Source organism: Mizuhopecten yessoensis, unplaced genomic scaffold (assembly GCF_002113885.1).
Source record: "Mizuhopecten yessoensis strain PY_sf001 unplaced genomic scaffold, ASM211388v2 scaffold11131, whole genome shotgun sequence".
Classification (NCBI taxonomy): domain Eukaryota; kingdom Metazoa; phylum Mollusca; class Bivalvia; order Pectinida; family Pectinidae; genus Mizuhopecten; species Mizuhopecten yessoensis.
The window spans coordinates 312616-323287 of record NW_018408895.1 but is presented as its reverse complement, the minus strand read 5'-3'; the positions used below and the strand labels follow the sequence as shown (position 1 = coordinate 323287).

The 10672-nt window shown below is 38.8% G+C and overlaps 1 protein-coding gene across 2 annotated transcripts in view; it reads right to left on the bottom strand.

Moving 5' to 3' along the window:
- The window catches only part of LOC110466330, a 19413-nt gene that overhangs the window by 5994 nt on the left and 2747 nt on the right, over positions 1 to 10672 (bottom strand). Inside the window, exon 1 of one of the 2 annotated variants that reach the window (XM_021522749.1) lies at positions 7123 to 7397. The exons of the other annotated variant lie outside the window; for it this stretch is intronic. The gene's annotated coding sequence lies outside the window, so the exon portion shown is untranslated. Of the gene's footprint in view, positions 1 to 7122; positions 7398 to 10672 lie in introns of those variants that run through there. 2 annotated transcript variants of the gene reach the window in all.

Sequence of the window (10672 nt, the reverse complement as noted above, 5' to 3'; positions counted from 1 at the left end):
AGCTTTAAATGAACTTATTTCTGATCAGCTGAGTATGAGATATTCTCTCTGTTAACATTATAAAGGCAATTCAATGCATTTGTATCTCATTATCGCACGTATTGTGTTATAAAGACTGGAGAAGTTTCAAGCCAATACACAGCTTAGTGTAAGATCGAAAGAAGGGAACTGGATTGTTAAGTGGTCAGGTTACAACATTCCCGAGTTCTGATTTACCGTCATCCTAAAGTGTTCCTTATAATGTACCTGTACTGTCGATACATCGTACACTGTCAGATACTGACTGAGGTGTCAGTTGTAGATATATACTTAGCAAGTTAGGTGTGGTACAGACTAAACACGTCAGGTGTGGTACAGACTTAACACGTTAGGTGTGGTACAGGCTTAACACGTTAGGTGTGGTATAGACTTAACACGTTAGGTGTGGTCCAACTTACACGTTAGGTTAGGTACAGACTTTACACGTTAGATGAAGTTACAGACTTAACACGTCAGGTGTGGTACAGACTTAACACGTTAGATGTGGATACAGACTTAACACGTTAGGTGTGGTCAAACTTACACGTTAGGTGTGGTCAAACTTACACGTTAGGTGTGGTACATAGGGGGCACGTTAGATGTGGATACATACTTAACAGGTTAAATGGGGTCCAGCTTACACGGTAGATGTGGTACAGACTTACACGTTAGGTGTCGTACATACTTAACACGTAAGATGTGGATACAGACTTAACGCGTTAAGTGTGGTCCAACTTACACGTTTGGTTAGGTACAGACTTTACCCGTTAGATGAAGTTACAGGCTTAACACGTCAGGTGTGTTACAGCCTTAACACGTTAAGTGTGGTCTAACTTACACGTTAGATGTGGTACAGACTAACATGTAAAGTGTGGTACAAACTTACACGTTAGGTGTGGTACATACTTAACACGTTAGATGCGGATACAGACTTAACACGTTAAGTGTGGTCCAACTTAGACGTTAGATGTGGTACAGACTAACATGTTAAGTGTGGTACAAACTTAAAACGTGAGATGTGGTACAGACTTAACACGTTAAGTATTGTACGGACTTAACACGTTAGGTGTGGGTGCAGACTTGACACATTAGGTGTGGTTCAACCTTAACACGTCAGGTGTGGTACAACCTTAACACGTCAGCCGTGGGTACAGACTTAACACGTCAGCCGTGGGTACAACCTTAAAACGTCAGCCGTAGGTTCAGACTTAACACGTCAGCAGAGGGTACAACCTTAACACGTCAGCCGTGGGTGCAGACTTAACACGTCAGCCGTTGGTACAGCCTTAACACGTCAGCCGTGGGTACAATCTTAAAACGTCAGCCGTGGGTACAGCCTTAACACGTCAGCCGTTGGTACAGACTTAACACGTCAGCCGTGGGTACAGACTTAACACGTCAGCCGTTGGTACAGACTTAACACGTCAGCCGTGGGTGCAACCTTAACACGTCAGCCGTGGGTACAGACTTAACACGTTAAGTGTGGTCCAACCTACACGTTAGATGTGGTACAGACTTAACCCGTCAGCGGTGGGTTCAACCTTAACACGTCAGGCGGGGGTACAACCTTAACACGTCAGCCGTGGGTACAGACTTAACACGGCAGCCGTGGGTACAACCTTAACACGTCAGCCGTGGGTATAACCTTAACACGTCAGCCGTGGGTACAACCTTAACACGTCAACCGTGGGTACAACCTTAACACGTCAGCCTTGGGTACAATCTTAACACATCAGCCGTGGGTATAACCTTACCACGTCAGTCGTGGGTACAACATTAACACGTCAGCCGTGGATACAACCTTAACACGTCAGCCTTGGGTACAATCTTAACACATCAGCCGTGGGTACAACATTAACACGTCAGCCGTGGGTACAACCTTACCACGTCAGCCGTGGGTACAGACTTAACACGTCAGCCGTGGGTATAACCTTACCACGTCAGCCGTGGGTACAACCTTAACACGTCAGCCGTGGATACAGACTTAACACGTCAGCCGTGGATATAACCTTAACACGTCAGCCGTGGGTACAACCTTAACACGTCAGCCGTGGATATAACCTTAACACGTCAGCCGTGGGTACAGACTTAACACGTCAGCCGTGGGTATAACCTTAAAATGTCAACCGTGGGTGCAACCTTAACACGTCAGCCGTGGATACAACCTTACCACGTCAGCCGTGGGTACAGACTTAACACGTCAGCCGTGGGCACAACCTTAAAACGTCAGCCGTGGGTACAGACTTAACACGTCAGCCGTGGGCACAACCTTAAAACGTCAGCCGTGGGTACAGACTTAACACGTCAGCCGTGAGTACAACCTTAACACGTCAGCCGTGGGTACATACTTAACACGTCAGCCGCGGGTACAGACTTACCACGTCAGCCGTGGGTACACACTTAATACGTCAGCCGTGGGTACAGACTTAACACATCAGCCGTGGGCACAACCTTAAAACGTCAGCCGTGGGTACAGGCTTAACACGTCAGCCGTGGGTGCAACCTTAAAACGTCAGCCGTAGGTTCAGACTTAACACGTCAGCCGTGGGTACAACCTTAACACGTCAGCCGTGGGTACAGACCTTTGACGTTAGGTGCCTTTATATGTTAGTTGTTGATTAAAAGCCTTGCGCATGGGTTTAGCTACTGTATTTATATATAATGTGACGCACCCACCCCCACTACCTCTCCGCTAAATTTTCTACCCTCTCCCTCCCCTCCTCCCCTCCTCCCCTTTCTCTGTCCTCCCGCTCTGTTTATGTTACGTACTAAATCTCCTCGTGGATTCCCAACCCCTACCGTCACTTCCACGACCTGTTTGTCTCCTCAAGCGAAGGATCACGCTACCATTATACGGAATTAGGACCTGATTTCAATCAACACGACATGTTAATATATAGCATTCAGGAATTACAGGCTAATTTCTATATGCAATATAAAAGCAATTTATTTGTCTTTGTGCCACGTGAAAGCCAACACAAATACTTTTCTGACAGGTGTTTGTTCTGTTAATGTACGTGCTACTGTGAAAGTTATGGTAAGTGAAATCCCACTCGGGTGTCTTTTGTACACCGCAGAATACATTTTATGTCGTTGTATAGATTAAAATCCTATGTATTTTTACAGGACAGCGATGAGACATATATACGTATTATAGGCTCGGGCAAAGCAATTATAGATGTATAATGAAAAACTATTATAGCAGAAAGGAAAACAACGTTTGATATCAGAAAATCTCTTTAATATTGTATTAAATAGGAAATTTATCTAAAGGAGCAAGTTTTGAAACGATTTCCAAACCGTAATTTAATCTCGCGTTTGTGATCTTTTTCATCACAACCTACATATCTCGTCGCAAGTTAACACGATCTGTATATTATAGTATACTCTTACAGCTAACAACCACAGATATCGTTTACATTTTTTTTCTATTTTTCATCCTACCCCACTTCACTATCTCATATACCTCGGTTTTCGATATGTAGATTTACCGTCAAATAGCTGAAGAATTTTAAGAGATTGTACACTCTAAATCATACATTTATGTTCTAAAAAACTTACGAGCTAGGATATCGAATGATTGTCAGTGTCAAATAAATAAAAATCACCCCTTACGTCGTATTTGTTATTTGTTTAGTTCAAATATATATCTTACTATCATGAGGAGTAAACGGACTGAACAAAAATAATGTGAAGTTTAAACTTTGATAAAACGAAGAAAAGATTAAAAGAATAACCGTATCGAATATTAGAACCAGAAAATTATGTTTTTATAGAATGTTCACAAGTGTTCGTGCATGTCTCCTTTACTGGCCTCCTTTTAACTATAGCACAAATGTATAGTCTGTGTATAATTGTGTGAGCTATGTGTAGAAATATGATTGATGTGTATATTATTTGAAGGTGATCATTTAATAATCCGGACCATTTACATATTGTTTTAGATGTTAATAGTTCTAAGAAGAAATTATTTGTTATTCGAGAGGCTCTTAAGGAAGAACACAGTCGGCGTGATATCCAAGAGATATAAAAGATGCTGATTACTGACCAGAACCGGAATAAAAAGCTCTCCTTCAGTGATAAGGTAAAAATAAAGATAAAGTTACTTCTAAAGTTATTTTTTCGCCCTGAGAATACAAACAGCACTGAAAAACAACCCAATAAGTGTATCATTGACCCATTCAGTATATCGCTGCCCAAGTCTGTGTATCACTGACCCAGCCAGTGTATCACTGACCCAGCCTGTGTATCATTGACCCATTCAGTATAACGCTGCCCAAGTCAGTGTATCACTGACCCAGCCTGTGTATCACTGACCCAAACAGTATATCGCTGACCCATTCAGTATACACTGACCCAGCCTGTTTATGTATCGTTTTTTCATCACTACTGAAAATATTTATATTTGCTATGATTCACCGTTACATTAATACACGACTATCAATTTCTTTTCGTCAAAATCAGGACTCACACCGTTATAATAGATATACAACACAAACAGTGAACACACTGATAACGGTACCACAGGCAATGTGACTATAGTGGGTACGAACAAACAACTGATGTCAGTTCAAATAATCAATCTATCATTCTGTTGGTTAATTGCGGAATTCATAATAATACGTAAACACTGAGTGTCCAGTAGGTCATTGATCAGACCGATTGCCTGTGGATGGACCTCTGATATCGCTTATTGTACACACGTCAGTAAATATAACACACACGCACAGAATGTAGCACGTGTTACTAACGAAAGTCTATAACATCAAATGCCACAAACCAATATATATGTACACATACGCAATACGAATTAACTTATTAAACAAACCCACAAATCTACCAATAATAATACAACGCATAACTACAAATACGAATACCACAATATATACTTATTCTTTTACAACACCATTCTTTCAACGCTAAATTTCAAGCCACTCTACCAACATAAATACCAATACCAATCTACCAACATAACTTCAAAACCAATTTACCAACATAAATTCCAAACCAATCGACTAAGATTAATACTTAACAATCTACCAACATAGATACCAAACCAATCTACCAAGACTAACACAAAACACTCTACCAACATAAATACCAAACCAAACTACCAACATAAATACTTAACAATCTACTAACATACATACTTAACAATCTACCAACATAAATACCAAATCAATCTACCAAGACTAACACAAAACACTCTACCAACATAAATACCAAACCAAACTATCAACATAAATACTTAACAATCTACCAACATAAATACCAAACCAATCTACCAACATAAATACCAAATCAATCTACCAACATAAATACCAAATCAATCTATCAACATAAATACCAAACCAATCTACCAACATAAATACCAAACCAATCTACCAACATAAATACCAAATCAATCTACCAAGACTAACACAAAACACTCTACCAACATAAATACCAAATCAATCTATCAACATAAATACCAAACCAATCTACCAACATAAATACCAAAACCAATCTACCAAGATTAATACTTTACACTCTTCAAACATAACTACCAAATCAATCTACCAAGACTAGCACAAAACACTCTACCAACAAAAATACCAAAACTAATCTACCAACAACAATTCCTAACCAATTTACCAACATAGATACCAAAACCAAAATACCAACATAAATACTTAACAATGTACCAACATAAATACCAAACCAATCTGCCAAGACTAACACAAAACACTCTATCAACATAAAACCAAACCAATCTACAAATATTAAAACCGCACCAACCTACCAAGACTTATACCAAACCAATGTACCAAAATTACACCAAACTAATATATCAAGAATAATGCAAAATATACTACCAACATAAATACCATACACATCTGTCAAGACTAATACCAAAACGATCTACCAAGACTAATACCAAACCAATTTCAATCTACCAAGAACAATACCAAACCAATCTTCCAATTTTAAAATCAAACAAATCCACAATAATTAAACCACCACAAACCGACCATAGATACTAAAACCACACTTACCTACACATTCTGATACACAACCTATCTACCAAGATTATACCATACCGATCTACCAAGGTTATACCACATCAATATACCAATACAACACCTATCTACCAAGATTATACCATACCTATCTACCAAGATTATACCACATCAATATACCAATACAACACCTATCTACAAAGATTATACCATACCAATCTACCAAGATTATACCACATCAATATACCAATACAACACCTATCTACCAAGATTATACCATACCAATCTACCAAAGTTATACCACATCAATATACCAATACAAAACCTAGCTACCAATATTAATACCATACCAATCTACCAAGATTATACCACATCAATATACCAATACACAACCTATCTACCAATATTGATACCATACCAATCTACCAAGATTATACCACATCAATATACCAATGCAAAACCTAGCTACCAATATTGATACCATACCAATCTACCAAGCTTATACCACATCAATATACCAATACAAAACCTATCTACCAATATTGATACCATCCCAATCTACCAAGATTATACCACATCAATATACCTATACAAAACCTATCTACCAATATTGATACCATACCAATCTCCCAAGATTATACCACATCAATATACCAATACAAACCCTAGCTACCAATATTAATACCATACCAATCTACAAAGATTATACCACATCAATATACCAATACAACACCTATCTACCAAGATTATACCATACCAATCTACCAAAGTTATACCACATCAATATACCAATACAAAACCTAGCTACCAATATTAATACCATACCAATCTACAAAGATTATACCACATCAATATACCAATACAACACCTAGCTACCAAAGCAAGTACCCCACCGACTTTACACTACAAGTATATCACCGACCGACCATTGCATTAATACAAACTAATCATCATTCAAATTTCTCTCGGAATAAATTACAACAGTATACGTGTTGAAATTGAAATAAATTAAAACAAATGTATATAAATGAAAATATCTATAAAATAATTTTAAGACATACCATACGTCTTACGTGAGCAACACAACGAAGTTATAACCACATACCTTATCGGGATGAGAACTTCCTTCTGTACGTTAGATAATACTTAGTACTAGCCAGGTGCCCGTGTATGGCCTAGCCGTCCCATATATCCTCTAGTATACCGCCTCACTTATTAATATATACAAAACACTAATTGATTACCGTGAAATGCACATCACTGAAGTCATCGATGTGCATTTCCACACTGAACATCGATAGGAGTTTACGTGTATAAAAGTCCTTTTAAATAACGATGGCCCATTGGGTTCACGCCACGAGCCGGTAATAGAAACACGTTCGGTCTCAGTGAGTCCGCAATTATATACCGGGCGACCATCTGTATTTGTTATAAAACACCAGCTTCAGTATACCTAGTTCGATTGGCCTTTTTTAAAGATTATTGAATACGTCAACAAATGTATTTATGTTTATTTAGCCTCACTCACTCGAGCAATCGCCTATACTTGACAGACAGCTTGCCCTAATACCAGGTAATCCAATACATGTACATGTTTTTTTTTCAAACTTCATCGATTTTTTTGTCAATTTAGACATGGTTACCTATTTACAATAACAAACGTAAACAGCAGGATTAAAGAACCAATATTTCCATCTGATAGCGGGACAATGATGTGTTCCGCGAGAGCTGTAAGCTGAGGAGACGTTGACATACCATAGCCAATAGTAGAAATCCGCTCTCAGTCATTTACTTATTACAAATATCAAACAGGACGGAAAGAACCTTAAGATTAATGTAAACATTATATAAAAACAGCTATTCGACTTCTGTAAATCTACATTGATTTGGAGGCCATGTACAAGCTCTGGGTACATTGGTGGCCAAACAATCCATACTCACGCGGTGTATCCCGGATAGTCTCTCTGCCTCAGGCATTCCAGGACAAGTACAATCTATCCCAACTATTCTGCAATGTTGCCACCCGAACAAACTACACCCAGCAAATCAAAATCATGAGAAGCTAAAACAAATGTTATCGCCCTTGTGACTACCACCAAAATACAGATATTCATTACTGTGGCCTGACTTCCGACACCACCAAATACTTTCAAAGCCTAGTCGGAATTCTGGCAACAACAACAAACTTCAACACTGTAGTCACAGACTTCCGACACCACCAACAAACCTCAAAGCCTAGTCGGAATTCTGGCACCAACAACAAACTTCAACACTGTAGTCACAGACTTCATACACCACCAACAAACCTCAAAGCATAGTCGGAATTCTGGCACCACCAACAAACTTCAACACTGTCGTCAGACTTCCAACACCAGCAATAAACCTCAAAGCGTAGTCGGAATTCTGGCACCACCAACAAACTTCAACACTGTCACCAGACTTCCGACACCACCAACAAATCTCAAATTGTCAACAAAATTCCAACACCACCAACAAACCTCAACTCTGTCGTCAGACTTTCGATACCACCAACAAACTTTAACACTGTCGCCAGACTTCCGACACCACCAACAAACTTCAACTCTGTCACCAGACTTCCGACACCACCAACACACTTTAACACTGTCGTCAGACTTCCGGCACCACAAACAAACTTCAACACTGTCGCCAGCTCTGACACCACCAACAAACTTTAACACTGTCGTCAGACTTCCGGTATAACTAACAAACTTCAACACTGTCGCCAGACTTCCGACACCACCAAAAAACTTCAACACTGTCGCCAGACTTCCGACACCACCAACAAACTTTAACACTGTCGTCAGACTTCCGACACCACCAACAAACTTTAACACTGTCGTCAGACTTCCGAAACCACCAATAAACTTCAATACTGTCGTCAGACTTCCGACACCACCAACAAACTTTAACACTGTCGTCAGACTTCCGACACCACCAATAAACTTCAACACTGTCACCAGACTTCCAACACCACCAACAAATCCCAAAGTGTAGACAAAAGTCCGACACCACCAACAAAATCCAACACTGTCGTCAGATTTCCGACATCACCAAAATACTTCAACACGGTTAGTAACATCTACTGAATTCAAAAGGAAACCCAATCTTCGGTTACACCAATTCAAAATGTAGCCCGACATCCGGCACCACCAACAAAATGAAGCCCGATATCCGGCACCACCAACAAACTGTTGACAGACTTTCGGCACAACCACATTCTTCATGTTATCAAACTGCTGACATAACCAACAACTTTCAAATACAGCCGAAGTTCCGACAGAAAGGTTGCTTACTTTTGACAGAAACAACAATTTTACAAAAATAACCAAACTTCCAACATAGATATAGCCAAACTTCCAACATAGATATAGCCAAACTTCCAACATAAATATAGCCAAGCATCCAACATAGATATAGCCAAACTTCCAACATAGATATCGATAATTTTTCAACATAGATATAGCCAAACTTCCAACATAGAGATAGCCAAACTTCCAACATAGAGATAGCCAAACTTCCAACATAGATATAATTAAATTTCCAACATAGATATAGCCAAACTTTCAACATAGATATAGCCAAACTTCCAACATAGATATAGCCAAACTTCCAACATAGATATAGCCAAGGTTTCAACATAGATATAGCCAAGCTTCCAAGATAGATATAGCCAAACTTCCAACATAGATATAGCCAGCTTCCAAGATAGATATAGCCAAGCTTCCAACATAGATATAGCCAAACTTCAAACATAGATATAGCCAAACTTCCAACATATATATAGCCAAACTCCCAACATAGATATAGCCAAACCTCCAACATAGATATAGCCAAGCTTCCAACATAGATATCGCTAAACTTCCAACATAGATATAGCCAAACTTCAAACATAGATATAGCCAAACTATCAACATAGATATAGCCAAACTTCCAACATAGATATAACCAACCTTCCAACATAGATATAGCCAAGCTTCAAACATAGATATCGATAAACTTCCAACATAAATATAGCCAAACTTCCAACATAGATATAGCCAAACTTCCAACATAAATATAGCCAAACTTCCAAGATAGATATAGCCAAACTTCCAACATAGATATAGCCAAGCTTTCAACATAGATATAGCCAAGCTTCCAACATAGATATAGCCAAACTTCCAACATAGATATTGCTAAACTTTCAACATAGATATAGCCAAACTTCCAACATAGATATAGCCAAGCTTTCAACATAGATATAGCCAAACTTCCAACATAGATATAGCCAAGCTTTCAACATAGATATAGCCAAACTTCCAACATAGATATAACCAACCTTCCAACATAGATATAGCCACACTTTCAACATAGATATCTCTAAACTTACAACATAGATATAGCAAAAATTCCAACATAGATATAATTATACTTCCAACATAGATATAGCCAAACTTCCAACATAGATATAGCCAAACTTCCAACATAAATATAGCCAAGCATCCAACATATATATAGCCAAACTTACAACATAGATATCGATAATTTTCCAACATAGATATAGCCAAACTTCCAACATAGAGATAGCCAAACTTCCAACATAGATATAGCCAAGCTTCCAACATAGATATAGCCAAACTTCCAACATAGATATA